Genomic DNA, 21,013 nt, shown 5'->3' on the forward strand with positions numbered 1-21,013 from the left:
AACAGAAACAAGCAGGCTCAGGGGCCCTGTTACAGAGGCACTAGCACAGAAGAAAACTACAAAAGGTCTTGATAACAACCACAATGACAAAAACAGTAAGTACGAATAACATCTAATTCTGGTACATTGCAACAGCACTGCACAATGCATAAAAAACTTAGAGTAATAATAAAGTGGACAGGATTCTTACCATCTGGTTAAAACAGTGTAAAGAGGCTTTCGCAAGCTTAAGAAGCAACAGAGGGGACTTCAACTTTTCTGACAGCTATCCCACTCACTGAAAGTTCCTTACTTGATGACAGAATATTACAAAAACCTCATCTCAATTTTTCAAACATATAATCAGCATAACTTTTCTCCCTCTTAACTCAGCAAATACAACGCTCCTTCTACCAAGTCCCATAAAAACTCCAAGAGTTTCCAGTATAGCAGAATTTGTTTCTCACAACAGTATGATCAAGGGCATAAGAAGGACATCTTCAAAAATCAAACTTCCTTCACACTTGCATGATTCTGTCACTGTGTCCAAAGTAAGGATATCACCACCTACTGAGGAGATGGATGGGGTAGTGTGATCCTTGCTCAGAGTGAATGGAGAGAGCACATAGTTGAGGCTCTGGCCTAGTAAGCAAACACCTGCCTGTAGGGACCTGATAAAGGCCAGCTGTACAAGCAAGACAAAACTAACAAGACTATGTTATATTCTTATCAACTTAAAAAATTCTAAATTTAGGCTGGAGATGTGACTCAAGTGGTAGAGTGATAGCCATTAGCAAGCAAACCAAGCAAGCTCTAAGCTCTGAGTTCAAAGCTCTAGGCTCTGAGTTCAAGCTTTGGTTCCAGAAAAAAAAAGAAAGAAAATGTTTAGTTTTGAAGTTTATTAAGGAACATTAAATTACTTTAGAAATATAATATAGCCAGGCACCAGTCACTCACACCTGTAATCCTAGCTACTTAGGGGGCTGAGATCTGAGGATCACAGTTCAAAGCCAGCCTGGCAGGAAAATCTGTGAGACTCTTATCTCCAATTAACCACCAGAAAACTGGAAGTGGTGCTGTGGCTCAAGTGATAGAGCACTAGCTTTAAGCTGAAGAGCTCAAGGACAGTGCCCAGGCCCAGAGTTCAAGCTCCACAACTGACCCAAAAAAAATTAAATATGAAGGAACAGACATATAATAAAAGTGGGATTTTCTTCAACTATTTTACTCACCTATAAAGGTTTTTATGAAGATTTGGAGTCCATATAATATTAAAAAACACTAAGCATCCTGTCTAGCACACAGTAACTACTCAATGAATGTCTGTTATTATAGTAATATTGAGGGAATACTAAAGCTATAAATACAATAGAAGATCTTACTTAAAATCAACCAGCAATCAACATGGTCTGATGTTTGAAAAATATATGCAGGAGCTAGGAAGGTGGCTCAGTGGTAGAGTGCTTGCCTTGCATGCCTGAGGCCCTGGGTTCGATTCTTCTACCACCACATAAGCAAAAAAGAAAAAAGCCGGAAGTGGCGCTGTGGCTCAAGTGGTAGAGCGCTAGCCTTGAGCTGAAGAGCTGAGGGACAGCACCCAGGCCCAGAGTTCAGACCCCACAACCAGACCCCCCCAAAAAAATATATATGCAAAAATTCAATTGCAACTGTGTGTGCGTGCGTGCATGTGCATGCGTGTGTGTGTGTGTGTGTGTGTGTAAGTGTAAATATTTAGAAGGCTTGGAAGGATAAATAGCAAAATTCCTGGGAAAATGGGAGGGTAGTAAGACATGGGGGACTTGGTCTTCAATGCTTTTTTTTTTTTTTTCTTTTGGTGGGACTAGGGTTTGTGTTCAGAGCACTGAGCTTGTCAAGGAAGGTGCTCTACCACTGGAGCCACTCCACTAGCCCATGTTTGCTTTGGTTGTATTTTAGGTAAATTTGTGCTCTTTGCCTGGGCTGGCCTGGACCATGATCTATGCTTCCCACGGTAACTGGGTACCAGGTGTACACCACTCTGCTTGGCTTTTTCTGATAAAATGTAATCTTGTGAACTTTCTTGCCAGGGCTGCCCTGGAATTGCAGTTCTCAGCCTCCCAAGTGGCTCCTCAACTTGTGTACTCCTCCATACCTGGCCATTGGTTAGGATAGACTTGTGAACATTTGTGAGGGTTGACCTGTCCATGAACTTTTTCATCACTGTCCCCTAAACAGCTAGGATTACAGGCATGAGCTTCCAGAAACCAGTCATCTAATGTGGAAAGAAAAAGGAAGGGAAGGGAAGGGATTCAATTCCTCAGCACCACATAAGCAGAAAAAGCTGAAAGTGGCACTGTGGCTCAAGTGTACAGCCCAAGCCCTGAACTGAAGAGCTGAGGGACAGCACCCAGGTCCAGAGTTCAAGACCCACGACCAACCAAAAAAAAATTTGGAGGGGGGGGGGAGCATTCTACCACTTGAGCCACAGCGCCACTTCCAGTTTTCTGGTAGTTTATTAGAGGTAAGAGTCTCATGGACTTTCCTGCCCTGGCTGGCTATGAACCGTGATCCTCAGATCTCAGCTTCCTGCATAGCTAGGATTACAGGCCAGGCCTGAGCCACCGGTGCCCAGCTTCATGTATTTCTTTACAAATAATACTTTTTTTAAATTGGCCATACTTGGGATGGGAACTTAGGAACTCACATATGCTTGTCAGAAGCTCTACCTCCGAGTTACCTGATATAGTCCTTTTTTATTCTGGTTATTTTTGAGACAGAGTCTTGCTTTTTTCCTGGACTAGCAACTGAACCTCAGTCCTAATTTTTTTCCACCACAGTTGAGATGATAGGCAGGTATAACTACTCCCAGCTTCTTCTTCCATTGAGATGGCGTTTCAGTGCCTAGACTAGCCTGGAACAGTGATCCTCTTGATCTCAGTCTTGCATACAGCTAGGATGATAAACCCACGTCACTCTACCCAGCTATCAGTTGAGATCAGACAGTCCTGGGACCACAATCTTCTGGATCTCTAGCCTCTCTGCTAGGCTAACAGGCATTAGCCACCATGCTCAACTAAGTATTTTTTTTTAAAGAAAATGTATTTACACAAAAACGATATCTTAGAGAAAGATTTGATTCTGTTGTGAATTTCAGTATTACATGGAAAGTTTATTTCTGTTTTTATTTAATTCATCCAAGTTTCTAAAACTTAATTTTTTTAGTAAATCTATTCAAACTTTATATCCTGCTTCCAATAATCTTCCTAATAATGTCCCCTAATTGCTATAGTAAAAATACCTGCTTATATAAAAAAGCCCCCTCCTTCAATTTTATTAGGTTTTAAAACAACTGAATGAATTAAATCAAAGCACAGGAGGGTTTCAAAGTCCAGGAAGCTATAAATCAAGTTTTATATAAAAGATTACCTTTTCCCTTTAAATTTGTATGTGTTTACATTTAATAAACCACACACAGAAAGTCAAATCCTTGATTTCCTTAAGGCCCAGGATTGCCTACTTAAAACCATCATAACAATTTCAAATATCTTAAGGATTGCTGTAATTAGAAACCTTTCCTCTTATGTCTGGTCTAAGGCTAGTCTGGATAAAGGTCACTAGACTCCATTTCCAAAATAAACAGCAAAAAAGCAGGGTTAGAAGCAGGGCTCAAGTGGTAAAGGGCCAGCTTAGCAAGCTCAAGGGTCTGAGTTCAAACCAGTACTTCAAAAAATAGAATAATAAATAAATAAATATATCTTGTCTCCTAGGTTCTTCCAAACTTCTCATCGTTGTCCTGGTTTTTGTAATTCTAACTTCTATTTCACCATCACAACTAATATTTTCATCCCACATCATTCACTTTTCCTTCAGATCAACTACATTCTACCCAACAAAGTGTGTGTGAAGTAGATCACAAAGGTTCCCATTAACTACCCAAGTGCAGCAAACAGTGGTGCTCTTATGGCTCTAGCGTAGAGAAAAGCAACATGCTCCAGAGGATGGGAGCAGACTGAGCCCTTTAATGTACAAGTCCAACTTTTAGTGTTACAAAAAGACACCAACATTTCAACAGAGGAAAGCTAGAAGAAGTAGCCTCTAACTTGGACAGACACTGAGCTGAATAGGAAGTCCTCACCCAAAGAGCTACAGGAGATGCAATGGTGATAAGAGGTTGTACAATCTCTTTTAGATATATTTAAAATTCAAGGAAACCCTTTTCTGTAAACTAATAAAAACAGTAATGGATCCAAAGTTATCTTCCTATAATTTCAAATAAAAAGTGTAGACATTATTTGTGGCAAGCACAGAACAATTCAATCCATCTTCATCAGCAGTTCTTTTTCTAGTATATGAATAATACATGGATTCTTCTTTTTTTCTTCCAGACACTAAGTTATGAGCCCATTAACATGAAGCAACTACACCTCCAAAAAGAGACAAGATTTCTTCTAGCAGTTGACTTCCTTGGTTCTACAAGGTTTTTTTGTTGTTATTTTTGACTTTTTGTTGGTAGTAGGGCTTGAACTCTGGGCTCTCTCCCTGAGCTTTTTTGCTCAAGGCTAGCACTCTACCACTTTGAGCCACAGCTTCACTTCTGGTTTTCTGAGGTTAACTGGAGGTAAGAGTCTCATGGACTTTCCTGCCTGAGCTAGCTTCAAACAGCAATCCTCAGATTTTAGCCTCCTGAGTAGCAAGGATTACAGGTGTGAGCCACGAGTGTCTGGCTTTGCACAACCACTTCTGTGCTGTTCTGGGCAGGTCCTTTGCTGGTGGCTCTTGCTGAAAAAAATCTAACCAGAACAAAGCCTTTCTCAAAAGAAAAAGTCAGCCTAGAACTTCTGTGGAGATCCCTTCAATCTGAGCTGTTTCCCAATTCTTTGTAATTATGACATGTTCATTATTTGAAACCTTTCTCTGCCTATCCTTCTCGTGGCCATGCTTAGCTCAACTTATGACATGAAATGAGCTCGGGCAGCATTCTGTTGGTGCTTGTGAAACATGACTTCAGTGCTAGAAGCCTTTTCACCACTCAAGAGCTTATCAATGAAGAATATTCCAAGTGACATGCAGTCTGGTATCTGTTATCACAGTGGGCTCACCTCCCAGCATCCTCAAGCTTAAGACACAGCCATAGCCTTCCCAGTGGAAAAGGTGATGATGACCTTCTGGAAATCTAGACAAATATCTTTTCCCTTTTTACAGGGAAAAATGGTGAGTTCATATTCCTCTGAGTCATTGTAGGACTAGATTACTTGCAGGTGTTACAAATGGCACAATCAACTATAACTTGTGTCACTTACCTAATATGAAGTCAGCATAAATACCAGGTCACACACAATTCCTTCTTCTAGCCCTCCATATTCAAAGTAGTAAGATAAATGACTTATTACCCTCAACTTTACAAGATGAAACTAAGCTTGCTTCATTGCTTAATTTGAAAATTTAAAAGAAAAAGAACATTCTAGTGGAAATCTCTGCTATCTCTAGTGCCCAGGCCAATCAAAGAATTTTAAAGTTAGAGAGTCAACTTCTTTATTTAATGGATCCAGTCTGAGACCCTTGAAAAGCTGAATGGCTTGTTATGGTCACAAAGAAAACAGGCAAAACTAGAAAAAAGGTTTTCCTGCCTCCACAGCTTTCCAAAGTACAAGCCAAACCAAGTCTCTTGCCAGAAGCCTCACCCTGAGCCAGCAATCCTAGCAAGGCTGTTCTCAGCTTTGCCTCACTCCTTACACCTTGGTAGTCTTGCTATTAAAGAATGATCCAAACAATGTGGTACCTATACATAATGGAATTTTACACAGCCATTAGAAAGAATAAAATAATGTCATTTGCAGGGAAATGGATGGAATCAGAACAAATCATGTTAAGTAAGGTAAGCCAAGGTCAGGGAGACAAATGGTGTGTGTTCTCTCTGATATACAGAAGTTAGATCTAAAATGAACTGGCATATGACAAATTATACAGTATTCTAGATGCTGACATACAATGAGACCAAAGAGAGAAACACAAATGTACAATGCCTATGTGTCTCTTCATAGTTACATAAAATAATATACATATTGAAATGATATGGAAACTCTAAGATATGGAAACAAAAGACTATTTTCTTTCATCCCTTTTCTTTCTCTCTCTTTTTCTTTCTTTCTTTCCTTCTTTTTTAGCTTTTAGTTTCTGGTGAGCCTCTCTTCTTTACCTTATGTATGATATATTCAAGACAACATCTTCAGAAGGGCTGGGGGGGAGAGTACAGAACTAGAGAGAAAATGGGTGAGAAAGTGCAGCAGAGGTGCTCATTGGATAGTGATGAAAATATACAACTCGTGGGTGGAGATGGGAGGGAAGGAATGGGAGAGAGTGAGAGAACAGAAGATACTGTATGAGAAAGGAAATGTACTCATTACTGGACTCATGTAATTGTAATCCCTCTGTACATCACTTCTATAGTAACAATAAAGTAAATTAATTTAAAAATATATAACAAAGACAAGCCACATAGCTCTAGAAAAAAAATCACAGCAGTAACAAGGGCCACAGATGGCCTCCTTCCCCACTGTTTCCAAGGCAAGGCTGGGTGTCCTCTAAGACCTTGCTCCCATAAGTTACCTCAAATTTGTACCAACAAAACTGGAAAAGCCCCATTCAAATTCTTTATTATAGATACTGATTGAAAGTTATGTCCATTTGTAAGAGACAGAACAGTAGGCACTTTCAAGATCAATCTGTTAGATCAATAAGGGGACAGTTTTGTCATTGAAAATATATCAGTGAGAAGCTAATGGCAGACTCTATATTATCTGGTATAGTAACTGGGGGGAACATCTTAGAAAACAAGCTTAAAAGTTTATTAAAAACAATGGAAATGATTCCATAAAATCTACTCCCATTACTAATGTAACATCCCTGGCCAGCAGAAAGGGAAAAGAGAAAGTCCAGGCACCTGACCTACTTTTAGGTGGTGATGGTGCTCACATTATTATTCGCTCCTCCTTGGTGACACAGCCAAACCTTGCTGCAAGGGAAGCCGATAAGCCTAGATTCTGGATGGGTAACTACACAGTGTTAAAATTTAAGTATTCTATATCTATAGGAAAGAATAGATCTAAGGGACACTAATGTTTGTTCCCATGTATTCTTTGTAGTTTTAAAAATGAAATGAAATTCAACTCAAGAAGTTAGGAAAAGAACAATCAAACCAAGAAATGATTATTTGTAATTATTTCAGCTTAGCTTGCTGCTTCTGAGTACCATGGGTTACCACTAAATATTTTAATAAAATGGAACCTGGGTGTGGTGGCATATTCCTGTAATTCCAGCTACTTGAGAGACTGAGATCAGGAGGATCCAATTTGAAAGTTGGTTCAGCCAAACATTTAACAGATCCCATCTTTTTATGTGTACTTTTCAATGCGTTTGGACAAATTTATATATTCATATAATCACTTCCGTAAGAAAGATCTAGAACACATCCATCACCCCCAAAAGTTCTCTTCACTGCATTCAAGTCAATCACAGCCTATCCTTAGCTACAGACAACAATTGTCTACATTCTGCCACTAATGTACTAATCGTTACAGTAAGTTAAGTCATAGTAGTCTTTTATATCTTTTTACTCAGCATAACACATACCTACTTTAGTTTCTTTTACTACTAAGTAGTATTCCATTATACACAGACATAATTTGCTAGTTGATGGAAATTCCTAATCTAACATTCTACTACAATTCCAGAGCTCCAAATTCAGAACTTTTGTTTTTGTTTTTGTTTTTGTTTTGTTTTTACAGTTTTGGGATTTGAAACAAAGAGCCATTATATTTAGTAAACTAGTACTATACCACTTGAGCCACATCTTTAGCTGACATTTGTTGGTTATTATGAAGACAGAATTTAGTGAACTTTTCTGCTTGTGGCCTCAACTGTGGAAATCCCCAGATTTCAGCCTCCTGAATAACTAAGATTACAAGACTGAGCCATGGGCACCCAGACACTTTCAAAAATTTTGAAAACTAATACAATGCTCTAGAAGCTTCTTATTTTTTGGTGGGAAGGTTCTATGGGTTCTTTGGGGTGCTGGAAATAATTCTTTTCTTTTTCCTTAGTGGTTGTTACACATATATCATATTCATAGTTCATTTGACTCAGAATTTGTGCTCTTGTGTAGATTGTGTTTCAACTTAAAAACTTCCAAAAGTTTAATATTTTAGAGCCATATGGATATTGGATTTTTCAGATTTATGGTGAAGCCTATACAAATGGTTGAAAATAAGTTCCATTTAGTCCACATCCCAGTCAACACCCTTTAAAAATGTATAATCTTAGTAATTCTTTTTTATTTATTATTATTTTTATTCTTTTCTTTATTGAGATTAAGTGATTACATAAATTTCACAAACTACTGTGGGATAGTGATACATAGTTAAAGTCACACATACATTTTAACCTTCACGAGGCACATTGTCATCATCATGGTCAATAAAGCTTATGAACTCTACAAACTTTGACACTACAGCTATTTTTCCAAATTGAGTGATACGTACATTTCTTTCCTTTGCTTAGTGTAAGATGTTCCCTTTTTCTCTTTCATTCCCTCCCTCCCTCCCATAGCTGCCGTTGAGTTGCTTAGTTCAATTTCATCCATGTCCAATGCAGCTGATGAGGCCCTCTGTTGTCAATCTTAGTAATTCTAATGAATTGAATTTTCCTGATGTCTAATTACAGTAAACACCTTTTCCTTTGATACACTGGCTACTTACTATTTTTGAACTAGTTTTTCTTGTTATTAATGCAAGAGGTTTTAAAAAATATATTTTGGTCACAGGTCATTTGTCAGGTACATGTACTGTGAACATGTTTTAAATAATGCCTTTTCATCTCTTAACAATGTCTTTTGAAGACTGTAAGTTTTAAAATTTTTATGGCATCTCATTTATCAAGTTTTTCAGGCTTTAATATCAGGAAGTCCTTGCCTATTCACGAGTACTGGATATTTTCTCCTACGATTTCATCTTAAAACTTTTATAGTTTCAGTCTTTTATATGTAGGTCCATAATTTCTTTCATGTTATTTTTGCATATGGAAGTAAATGCTGAGGTTAATTTTCTACATATGGATATCCACATGTTCCAGGTACCATTTGTTTAAAAGATTATCTTTTCCTCATTGAAATACCTTGACACTTGTTTCACAAATTAATAGATACTTGGTTCTATTTTTAGATTCTATATTTTGTTTCACTGACCTCTATGTTTACCCTTAGGCCAACACTGTCTCTACAATTGTAACTGAAGTGAATGTCTTGAAATTCAGTAATAACATATATTTTCCAACACTGTCATTTTTCTTTCTTTGTTTTCTTTTTTCACTGTATTGTCTTATTTTTGTCTTTGTATTTTCACATATATTTGAAATTTCAATTTACAGTTTTCTATGACTAGAAAGTACACCTCCAACTGATTCTGTACATGTACTTGGTGTCCTACAATCTTACTAAATTCAAATATAAATTCTAGTGGCTTTTAGAGATTTCTGTGTTTTCTCTGAACATGATCATGCTGTCTGCAAATAAAGAATACTTGTCTGTACATACTAGTTTCATCTTGCCAGCTTACTACACTACGGTGGCCTTCTCTAAAAATCAGATGGACATAGGAAAAGTAGGCATATTTCCTTTGCTGGCACCTTAGGAAGAAAGCAGTCTTTTTGGCAGTCTTCTTAAAAATGAGATTTAAGCTGGAAGTTTGGTATACATGTTGAGAAAGTTCTCTTCTATTTCTAGTTTCCTGAGAGTTTTTGTCATAAATGATTGTTGAACTTAGTTGATGACTTTTCTCTAAGTATTGATAGAATTATTCCAATTTTTTTTCTCTTTCCTGTTAATGTTGTAACTCATGCTGTTGAATTTCTGGTGCTAAAGCAACCCTTCAATAAACCCACTTTATACTTTTTGCTCAGTTTGATTTCCTAATGACTTGCTCAAAATTTTGCTTCTTGTAATAAATTTATGTGATGTAGTATTAGAATAATGCAGGTCACCTAAAATGAACTAAGAGATGTTCTTTTTTTCCTCCACTCTACTTTAAGTGTTTGATAGAACTCAACAGGTAAAACATACACAGGTTTGATGTTTTTGTTCTTATTTTTGTTATTTATGTGGGTTTTTAAACAAGGAATACACTTTAATATACATTTAATGCCATTTAAGCCTCATATTTCTTCTAGAGTCAGATTCATTTCTTTGTCTTTCAAGGAATTCATTCATTTAATCAAAATTGTCAAATTTATTTCTACATGATGTTTGTAATATACTTTCTATGTGAGGTTTTCTGTTTTTGTTTTTTGGTGGGGGTCCTAGGGCTTGAACTCAAAGCCTGGGCACTATCTGTGAGCTCCACTTCCCACTTTTTGGTGGTTAATTGGAGGCAAGAGTCTGACCGACTTTTCTCCTCAGGCTGGCTTCAATTGCTATTCTCAGATCTCTACCTCCTGAGTAGCTAGGTTACAGGTGTGACCTACCCATGCCAAACCTGTTGTTTTTTTTGTTTTGTTTTTGCTGGTTGTGGGGCCTGAACTCTAGGCCTGGGCGCTGTCCCTCAGCTCTTCAGCTCAAGGCTAGCGTTCTTCTACTTGAGCCACAGCACCACTTCCAGCTTTTTCTGCTTATGTGGTACTGAGGAATCGAACACAGGGCCTCATGCATGCAAGGCAAGCGCTCTACCACTGAGCCACATTCCCAGCCTGGGTTTTTTTTTTTTTAAGTTCTGTAGAAGTGGTAGTGATGCCCTTTCTATGAATTTGAATACTGTAGTTAGCAATATGAGTTATCTTTATTTTTCTTCATTAAACTAGAGGCTTATTCATTTTTAAAAGAAACGTTTGTTTCACCTCTTATCTCTGCATTTATCTTTATTATATTTCATTCATTTTTACTCTCATTTTCTTCTTTCTACTTTTTTAAGTTTTAATTCATTCTTTTCATCTAACTTCCTAAGTAGATATCATTTATCTTTTATCTGTTTTCTTTTCTAATGTGTGCATGGCAAGTTAAATACTTGTATAGCTTCATCCCACATTTTTTTTTAAGTTTTCCTTTATACTTCAAAAAGCCTCTTAACTTCCATGTGTGGCTTGTTTTGTTATGACCAATGTATTAGTCAGAAGTATGTGGTTTAATGGTAAAGGTTGACAATTTTCCCAATATCTTTCCAGTACTGGTTCTAATTTCATCTTTTTGTGGTCAGAAGACATAGCTTGCATAATTTCCATCATCTTAAATTTAATGAGACTTGTCTTTTGTACTTATGTGTTTGTCTACTTGGGGAATTTTCCATGTGTACTTGAAAAACGTGTATATTCTTCTCTTGTTGAGTGGAACATTCTATAAATGTCAAGTTAGGTGGTAGCTCATAGTGTAGATAAGCATATCTATATTCTTTCTTGCTCCATTGAATACTCAGAGGTATACTGAACTTCCAACTCTAAATGAAAATTTGTCAATTTCTTCTTTTGTGCATTTTGGCAACATAGTATTGGTTGTATTTAAATTTGTTATATAACCCTATTTTTACATTTTTAATGTTCTAATATTTCTACTTCTCTAAAGTTTCCTTAATTAAGCTTCTATACATGTATCACATTTATAATAGCTGTTTTCATATGTTTGCCTGCTAATTCCAACAACTATATCATTTCAGGGTCATTTTTTTATTGATTTGATTTCCCCCGCCCACCCCTGCTTTGTTATCTGTGAATGTTTGATTGAATGCATTTATCTATGAACTTTATGTTGATGAGTATTAGATTTTTGCCATATTTGTTTAAAGAGTTCTAGACTTCTGGCAGGCAGTTGTTTATGGATTAATCTGATTCTATTGAGACTTAGTTTTAAACTCCTTTTTTAAAAAGTTTTAACTAGGATTTATTTTAGTAGGGTTAAACTAGGTAGAAATAGAAAAAGAGAGAAATTTTCCTGCTCCCTGTGCAGGAAATGGAAGTAAAAGATCCCTGGTTTTGAACTCCTATTTTGAGGCTAATTTGGGGGCCAGGTTTGTCCTACTGGGCAGTTTTCCTCTTGTCACAAATTGCCCTTGCCACATTCTTGCGAAATGAAAAGAATACAACCTTTCTGCACCTAAATAAACTTCTGGTGAAAAAATAATATCAATAAATATTTGAAACATTGAAACATTTTTTATCTTTAACACAAATTATTTATTAAAATCTTTATTTCATTATCTTTTTTCTTAAAACTACTTGTACTTCCCCCAGCTGAAGTTCCCACTAAACTACTAAATGGCTTACATATTTACTAAGGAAAATAAAATAGGTGTTTACTGGGGAGACTAGAGAGAGAAAAGTGAATGACAGGAAGTATTGGTTTCCACCAAGATTAAGCTGTCATGAAGCAAGTTTGAATAAAGAACTTTCTAAATGTTTTAATAATCATAACTGAATCTCAAAAATTATGTAGGCTCACTCTCAAAACATGAAAAATCTGCTAAAAACATAGAGATGAAAAAATGCTACCTGTAAAGCTATCACTTAGAAGGTAACAACTTCTAACATTTGGCATGCCTTATTTTGGCTAAGAATACATACACATACATGTATATGTGTACACATCTTCACACACACTTTGTTGTCTATATCTCTTCAAATGGGATAAGAGGGAAAACAGCATTTTCAATTTCCTTTTAACTGTATTATAAGTACAACGTAAGTGTCTACTGAGTGTCTTTAAAAATATGACTTCTTTTTTGGTTAGTCATGAGGCTTGAACTCTGGGCTTGGGCGCTGTCCCTCAGCTCTTCAGCTCAAGGCGAGTGCTCTACTCCTTAGCTACAGCGCCACTTCCGGTTTTCTAGTGGTTTATTGGAGATAGGAGTCTCCCCAGTCTTTCCTGCCCGGGCTGGCTTTGAACCGCAATCCATAGATCTCAGCCTCGTGAGTAGCTAGGATTACAGGCGTGAGCCACCAGTACTTGGCTAAACTATGACTCTTTACCAGGGATCAGAACAGGAAATAATGAATAAGGTATCTCAGGTACTCTAGTCTCTCTCTTGTTCTTAACAATTATGTAAAATGAGGTACTGAAACTTCTTACTATTCATATTGAGATCCATAGATTGGCAGCATCAGAATTGCCTGGGACCTTGTTATTTTGTTTGTTCATTTTGTATGAATATTGTATGATCAATGGAATCTAAGTTTGGCCTGAGAAAAATATTCTTCCTTTTTTTCCTATTAACATTAGAAATCATGTTAATAACTAAGAAGCAGAGTTCTAAAATCTATTCATATCATACTGATAATACTAATTCTAAATAAAATTCTAAATAAAAGTTATCAAGCAAAACAAAAATCTCCAAACTAACAACTGTCCTGCTAGAGTCATTCAAAACTGAGCTTGTTGTTTTAAACATCTATGTCTTTTTAGTATAATATACTTTTATTTCTATTTATGAAATTTAACTAAAATTATTAAAGTTGGAAACAGAAGCAGCCAACAATTCATAATACCAGCACAGCTATTTTAACTTTACAAATTATAAGTTATATAATAATTTCAGTAAATTATAGAACTCCCTTCTTACAGTCTTTTAATATTTATAGAAATTTATGCTAGAGACAATTTTGGAAACTGGTAATCACTATTATCTGACAGCAATTTTAGCTTAGCTCAGTCTCAGAATTTGACTATATAACTGATCTATTCATACTAACTATAGGTCAATCACGTCATTTGACCTAGAAGTTCAAGTAAGTGTGACTGGACAAAGCTACACTAATAATATCTCAATTCCAAACTAGTAAGTCCTATCCTTGCCCTTTTCTGTCTCCGAGCAGTATACTAGCAAGAAGAAATAGAGGTAACAAAGAGGAAATGCACTAGGAACCATCTAAAGAGCCTGTGGCATTAATAGGAAATGCTGCAAAAAACCACCAAAGAACACACAAGGCTTAAGGAAGTCAAAGAAAAAGCCTGAAAAAAAAGCACAAGCAGACACTCATGATCTCATGCTAATGTCAGAAACCTGAAATATTCACCTACAATGTGAAAAACAAAATTTCTGGACCATCTATTTCTCTCCATTTCTATGGCATAGAGTCTGGAATTTTTAAGATCATTAGTAATTTTGATTTTTTCAAACTGTTACACAGAATACTTAAGCACATAAAAGGTACATCTAAATTGTAATTATCAAACCAGTATACACTGACTGTGATTTAAATAAACTTATTTTAGATTTTTCAAAGAGTTAGTTTCAAAGATAATCCAGAGTTTCTGTATACCTTCAGTTACTCATAAAACTAATATCTTACAAAATCATGGCACAAAAACTAAGAACCTAAGAACTGATATATTAATACGAACAAAATATAGACTTCATTTATATTTTATCTATTTTTTTCAGATCCTCGGGATAACCCAGAGTACTATATTGCATTTAATAATTCAAGTGCTGTAAACTGGGAACATGCTTCATTTCTATGTCTTATTGACATATTTTTACTAATTTATTAATCAGGAGTCTGAAATCTGAGGACTGCAGTTTGAAACTAGCCCAGGCAGGAAAGTCCATGTCCAATTAACTAGTAGAAAACTGAAGTAGTGATGTGGCACAAAGCTATAGAGTGCTGACTTGCACAAAAAAGCCCAACCCCTGAGTTCAAGCTCCATGACCAACAAAAAAGAGAGAGAGAAAAAAAAGAAATAAATCACTAAGGTAAGTTATACTTCACTGCATATTTTGCAAGGACCTATAAGGACAAATTACTTAATGTTCCAGAAATATCTACTTCAAAATATACTTGTCACTTACCTATTTCTCAAGGTTCGTGTAGTCATTTATACAGTACATCTTTTAAAATTAATTCTGTAAATAGAATATAAAGTTGTATTATAATCATATTCAGATAATCTGCTTTTATCAAATATATAAAACCCACTTTCATTTTAATTACTGTATGATATTTGTAGTAAGATGACAAAAGAACTAATTTAAGTGACAATAATTGCATAGTTTAAAAGTGAAAGCATGCAAAATTTAATAACTTTTAAGATGAATAGAAAATATTCTGGAAAAGGGAAAAAATGTCACAATGAGTAAAATTGGCTTGGGAAAAATGCTCCACATTCTTTTCTGTGTGCCTAATGCTGTGAGAATTGCTAAATGGTCATAAACAAGTGAATCAGACTGAGGACACAGGCTTTTTCATGAAGAAATAGTAATTAAGAGCTTGACAGTAGTTTTGGGGAGGGACACAAAACTAGATAAAGTAACCATGTGGGCCAGTTTGCTTGAGATAGTCCTAATTTATGCCCAATGTCACACTCAATTTACCAATTGTCTTAGACTTTTCATTTTCCAGTGATTTTTCTGGTTGTACTAGAAATAACTGGCACTTATTTATGATTTACTTTCAGGTTCTGCCATGATCCTATACAGCCATATGTGAGAGATATAGGCAGTGAAGCCAGTTGTCAACATGTGGTTAAGTCTGACAAACAGCTGGCCCACCTCTGTAAGTACTGTAACAGACACCTCATGCTCAGACCATACCCAGCCCACCTGCCAAAGCATTATACAAGAAATATCCAATGCTGCTGCTGCTGCTGTTTCTTATGACTTTCTTGAAGACAGCAATTTAAAAAAACACAGATGGAAAAAGATGTTTTACATACATTTTACTCTATAAACCATGACTTTTTTGTCTAGATGAAATGACTTAAAAATTTCCTTTGATTCTGATTCAAAATTATCTTCTGTACATAATTAAAGTCAAGAAATAAACATTATTTTTTTGGCTCCTTTACTAGAAAAAATTCACAGTTTAATGATGGCAGCTTCCTATCGGTGTCAGAAAGATCAGTCAATTCCAATAATGGCTTGATTGTTTCATCTAATTCATAAAATCAAAGGTTTTGGAAGTTTAATACATATAATCTGAAAATGTCATATTATTAAAATTGCAATTTAACCTCTAAAAAATTCAAACAAGGCAAAATTTCAGTTGCCTCTCATTACTCACAAGCAGTTAGGTCTATAAAGTCATCATCAACACTGAATTAGTGAATACAGAAGCCCACCTTATTTATTACATGGTCAAAAATTAATATATTTTTTAAAAATCAAGAGAAATTCAAAAAAAATTGAAATTTCTACACAGGTATGTGAAGAAGCTCTCAATCAATTCTTGCTGTATTGTCAGTTGTGTTTAGATAGTTGCGTGATCTGCCCTTTAAAACAAAACTATGCCTCCCCCAAAACAAATGGGGCCCACAAGGCAAGGTAAACAGTAGCTTAATTAAAAAGACAAAGTGAAAATCTCCAGTATAGTTCTGCTCTGCAGCCTAAGTGTGCCTTTTTTCCTTAACAGTAGTCTCTTAGAGCCATACACCCAACAATACCAGAAGCCTACTGTGTACCAAACTACTGCTCCTAGTGGACACAGGACCAGGTTCCTAGGAGCTCTAGGTTACATTTTCATCAACAAATCAAACATACCCTTATTTTATGCATGTTTCTGTTTTGATATGCCTTATTAAACATATATACTGTTGATTCACAAACATTTAATACATAATCTACAGCAATGTGACTCAAGTCAAAATGACGCTTACCATAGCACATTATTTTCTCTGTAAGGTACATTACAAACTTTCTGCACTTAGGAAAACTATAGAGCATATTAGTTCTCTACAAGTAATGATTTAAAATATAGTAAAACCACTATCAAAAGGCATAAAAACACAAAACCATGGCACTACATAGACCACAAAAGTCAGTTTGTCCTATGTATTTTAGACCTGTCAATTCCCATAACCATTTGAGCCATTCTTTAAAAAAGCACAATCTTCCACCCCCCGCCCATCACCTCACCACCCCCACCCCCCCCTACCCCCGCCCCTGCCCTTTCACTGTCATCATTTTCTCTGGAGGAATCCTAACACATTAGGAAAGGAGAGCAGGAAGTATCAAAGAGCTCCATCCACCAAAACAAAGTTGCTCCCTGATCAGAGGAGGAAAGTGAGAGAAAGAGTTTCATTTTAGGAAGCATACACTCAAAAGCATTCACATTTTAAAAAGAAAAATAGAGCCGCAGATCTAGAAGCACAGGTTTGTATAGCAGAAGGCCACTACAGAACCAGTAACGCTGACTCCTGGCATTTAGAGAGCAGTGATGTGTCTTCCTCCTCTCTGCATCTCCTTCCCAACAGGGAAGTCACACAGAGAAGATGCTCTGCAGTAATGTTAGATGAGCCAGACATTTCCATCCCAAAAAGGGCCAACGAATACATTATATGTCTTTTAATGTTTTCAGTACTGTTAGTGTCTGATGCTGCTGCCTGTCTGAGATAGTGATATTTTCTAATTCTATCATTATGTCCTTGAAAACTGAAAGTTGTAAGTAACAGCTGAGAGGGGAGGATGAAGAAAGTAACAGTCCTGTCCTTTCAATAAGAAAGTAAGGGGCTGGGAAGGTGGCTCAGTGGTAGAGTGCTTGCCTTGCATGCCTGAGGCCCTGGGTTCGATTCCTCAGCACCACATAAGCAAAAAGAAAAAGGCCGGAAGTGGCGCTGTGGCTCAAGTGGTAGAGTGCTAGCCTTGAGCTGAAGAGCTGAGGGACAGTGCCCAGGCCCAGAGTTCAGGCCCCACGACCAGACCCCCCCCCAAAAAAAAGAAAAAAAAGAAAAAGAAAGTAAGCTTGTACAAGAAGAGGGTAAGAGACTGAAAAGAAAGGCAAGAAGAAATGGATAAGGGGTAAGAGTTCAGTCCCCCTCCCCCCAAAATGGCTTTGGCATGTATCAGGGTAAGAGAACTAATTTTGTCCACCCTGGGAAGGGTGAAGGATGATGAATCTCAAGTAGGCTAAGCCAAACATAGGATTTCTATACCCCCAACCACTTAGAAATGGGTATAAGATGCAATTTTGGCTAGTGAAGTCTTCTAAGAGGCTTCTGAAAATATCTTCATCACTCTCAGGTAAGACAAAAAAGACACATCTTCTTTTCCTACAAACTTAAGAACTTTTGATATAAAATTTCTAAGAACAAAAGCTGCCATATTGATACCACAAGGAGGAAAGTCTCAGGACAGAAGGCAACTATCTCCAGGATTATAGAATTGAAAGACAGAAAGAATCAGTCTGATGATCACAGTTAGCTGCTAACAAAGTATAAAACCAGATTTTCTAGTTAAATGACAATAAAATATACTTATCAATGAAGCTATTTTCTATTGGGGCCTTTGTTACTTGCCAGCTGAAGGCATTTGCACCAATACAGAGATGGAGGTCAAAGATACTAACTATATAGATAGGGGAATTAAAGAGTTTCTTCCTGGAGTTTAGTTTATTAAGTAAAATGAAGCTCTTTAAACTTATTTTTACAAAGGAACTAGCTTTAAGAGCTCTTTGTTGTTTTAAAAAATTGAGTGCTTCTAATGTTATCAATACCTGGTGATGCTGATGATAGTGAGCACTAACTTACCAGAGTATTTTTAAAAGCTTGCCATTTTATCCTTTTATTATTTACTTTCTGCATTCATTCCAATAGTGAAGCCATGCCAATCATTTACTTTCAATTTATAATCATTTTCATGTTGTTTCATGCTTCCTGCTTCCATGATATATAAAACATACCATTATAGACTTAACAGACAAGATCCTTAACTCTTAAGAACAAGCATTTTGAAAACCTAATGATCTGTTACAATAGTTTTCTATTTGTTTTCAAAATATGATCATGGAATAAAAGTTCAATCACATTTGTGGAATGACACATTTGATATATATCAGAGTTAGAAAAATAAACACTGTAGCCACATAGGTAAACACCAGCAAAAGAAACAACAACAACAACAGAATTTTAGTGTAAATAGCAAAAAGTTCTGTGTGTGCTTACCCAAGCAGCACCCAAATGGCTAAAAAAAAAAAGAAACTTAAATTATATGACAGCTTTTGAAGTATAAACCATTTTTTCTATAGAAACAATGTGAACTATGAGTCATTTCAAAACTAGGCCAGTCCATAAAAGCCTTGTAAAGCTATATGCATAGAACGATTGTTTCAACTACATCAAGGGAGCATAGTGTTTGTTCCTTTGGGAAATAAGATTATTTTCCCCCAGCTTTCACACCCCACCAAGCCACAGGTGACAGTATCTGTTTACTTCTTCAAGTCTACCACTCATTCATCTGTCCCCTGCACTTGTGTGTCAGCCACAATGAACTTCTGCAAACTACAGGGCCTTTCCTGGGTTAGACACTGACTGCTCTTACCCTTCCCTTCCTCTTTTTTTAGGTCATTGTACTCAGCCATCTGGCCTTGGCTGAAATGTCATCTCCACCAGAAGGCCATCCATGTCTCCACATTAAGTCACATGTCCCTCACTGGGGAACTCTCTCATCATACTATACTTCCCTACTACCACATTTATCTGCCTTATCAACCTCTTCTCTAAGCTCCATTATGCCAAGGAATCATCTTATTCGCTAGTACTTTAGCCCAGAATTTGTAAGGGTATTTGGCATTTTGAAGATACTTAAAGTATTTTTGTTCATATAAAATATTTTCTTAAGAAAAGATTCTTCAGTGAATTTTAACCTGATCTACAGAATATTTAACCTAATATTTGTTAGTAAGAAAGAAGGAGGTTTTCCAAAGATGTTTCTACTCCCAAACTTATTCCTGGAGATATTCACAGAAAAGAGGCTGTCTAATTTCTTCTCTAATGCTGGCTTCCTGTCATTAAATGGAGTATTAAGGTTCTAGCAAGTGGAAGTAAGTGTATTTAAGTGTATTTCCTAATGTTAATTTTAATTCTTTCTTGCTGGTTATGTAAAAATTTATTTACATGGATCTTACTATAAGCCATGAAATGCTGATTTCTAAGCTTATATCAAAACACCTGATTTTTTCCCATTGAGCTTAATATCCAACTTTTCAGGTGTTATCCATTTCATATCTAAATATATATTCTCTAGATTCTCTCCAACCATTCTTTTTTCCTGTGCTCCCCATTTCAGATAACATTACCATATATACACTAGAACCTTAAGCATGAGTTATGTTAGCCTGAGTGCTTAAACACTGATTCATGTTAGCATCACTAGGAGCCTATTAGAAATGTAGACCTTACCTTCCACCCCAAAGCTACTAAATCAAAATCTACCTCCTAACAACTCCCCACACAATTTATATACATACTAATATTCAAGAAACTTTGAATTGTAATTCCTTTTTCTTTCTATACACTGACATCAAGTGTACGCAGGTAAAAACAGAGAAATACTGCAATGGTTTCTCAACGGGTCTCATTCCTTTAATTCACTGGCTTTCAACCAGAAGAGGTACTCATACATAGCTAGAACTATAGGAAACAGAAAGCTTGTCTTTAATATGATGCAAAGAAAAATCTGGTAGAGTACTTGTATAAGTCAGGTCCTGGATTCCATCCATCCCTAGTTTCTCCACCACTCTACTCATATTGCCACCAAATTTTTTTTAAAAAATAAGTATAACAGAAAGATTGAGATTGAGATCACTCTTCATACTGTTTAATGATTCTCCATACCCCCTTCAATTTCCTTTCCCCAAAAAATAAGCCTGAAGACATCATATTCCCCACTAAAATCTTTCAGTGGCTTCTGAATATATCATGTGCTTCTATACCTCTATACCTCTCTGTCTGCTCATGTTTGTCCTCTGCTTTGCCTCTTTCTGGCAAAAAATAAAGTTTGTTGGTTTTCTTTTTTCAGGTGCTGGTCCTAGAGCTTGAAATCAGAATCTGGGTGCTGCCCCTAAGCTTTCTTTGCTCAAGGCTAGTATCACTTGAGCCACAGCTCCACTTTTGGCTTTTTGCTGATTAATTGATGATAACAGTCTCACAGACTTTTCTGTCCAGGCTAGCTCATACCATTACCTCAGATCTCAGCCACCTGAGTTGCTAAGATTACAGACATGAGCCAGATGCTGCTGCCTAACTCCTAGGAAAATATTTAAAGCATTATCTCACTAGACAAGAATCATTTCATCTCAATATTCTCCACTGGTA

The 21,013-nt window shown here is 36.4% G+C and overlaps 1 protein-coding gene across 12 annotated transcripts in view; it reads right to left on the bottom strand.

Annotated features, from left to right (window-relative positions):
- The window catches only part of Znf438 (zinc finger protein 438), a 146,573-nt gene that overhangs the window by 104,535 nt on the left and 21,025 nt on the right, over positions 1-21,013 (bottom strand). For 11 of the 12 annotated variants that reach the window (XM_069998250.1, XM_069998239.1, XM_069998248.1 and 8 more), the window contains exon 2: positions 14,778-14,831. The gene's annotated coding sequence lies outside the window, so the exon portion shown is untranslated. Of the gene's footprint in view, positions 1-14,777; positions 14,832-18,862; positions 18,882-21,013 lie in introns of all 12 variants that reach the window. The other variant, XM_069998244.1, reaches the window with a different exon arrangement.

This window comes from Dipodomys merriami, unplaced genomic scaffold (genome assembly GCF_024711535.1).
Source record: "Dipodomys merriami isolate MVZ:Mamm:240054 unplaced genomic scaffold, mDipMer1.0.p SCAF_51, whole genome shotgun sequence".
Taxonomy (NCBI): domain Eukaryota; kingdom Metazoa; phylum Chordata; class Mammalia; order Rodentia; family Heteromyidae; genus Dipodomys; species Dipodomys merriami.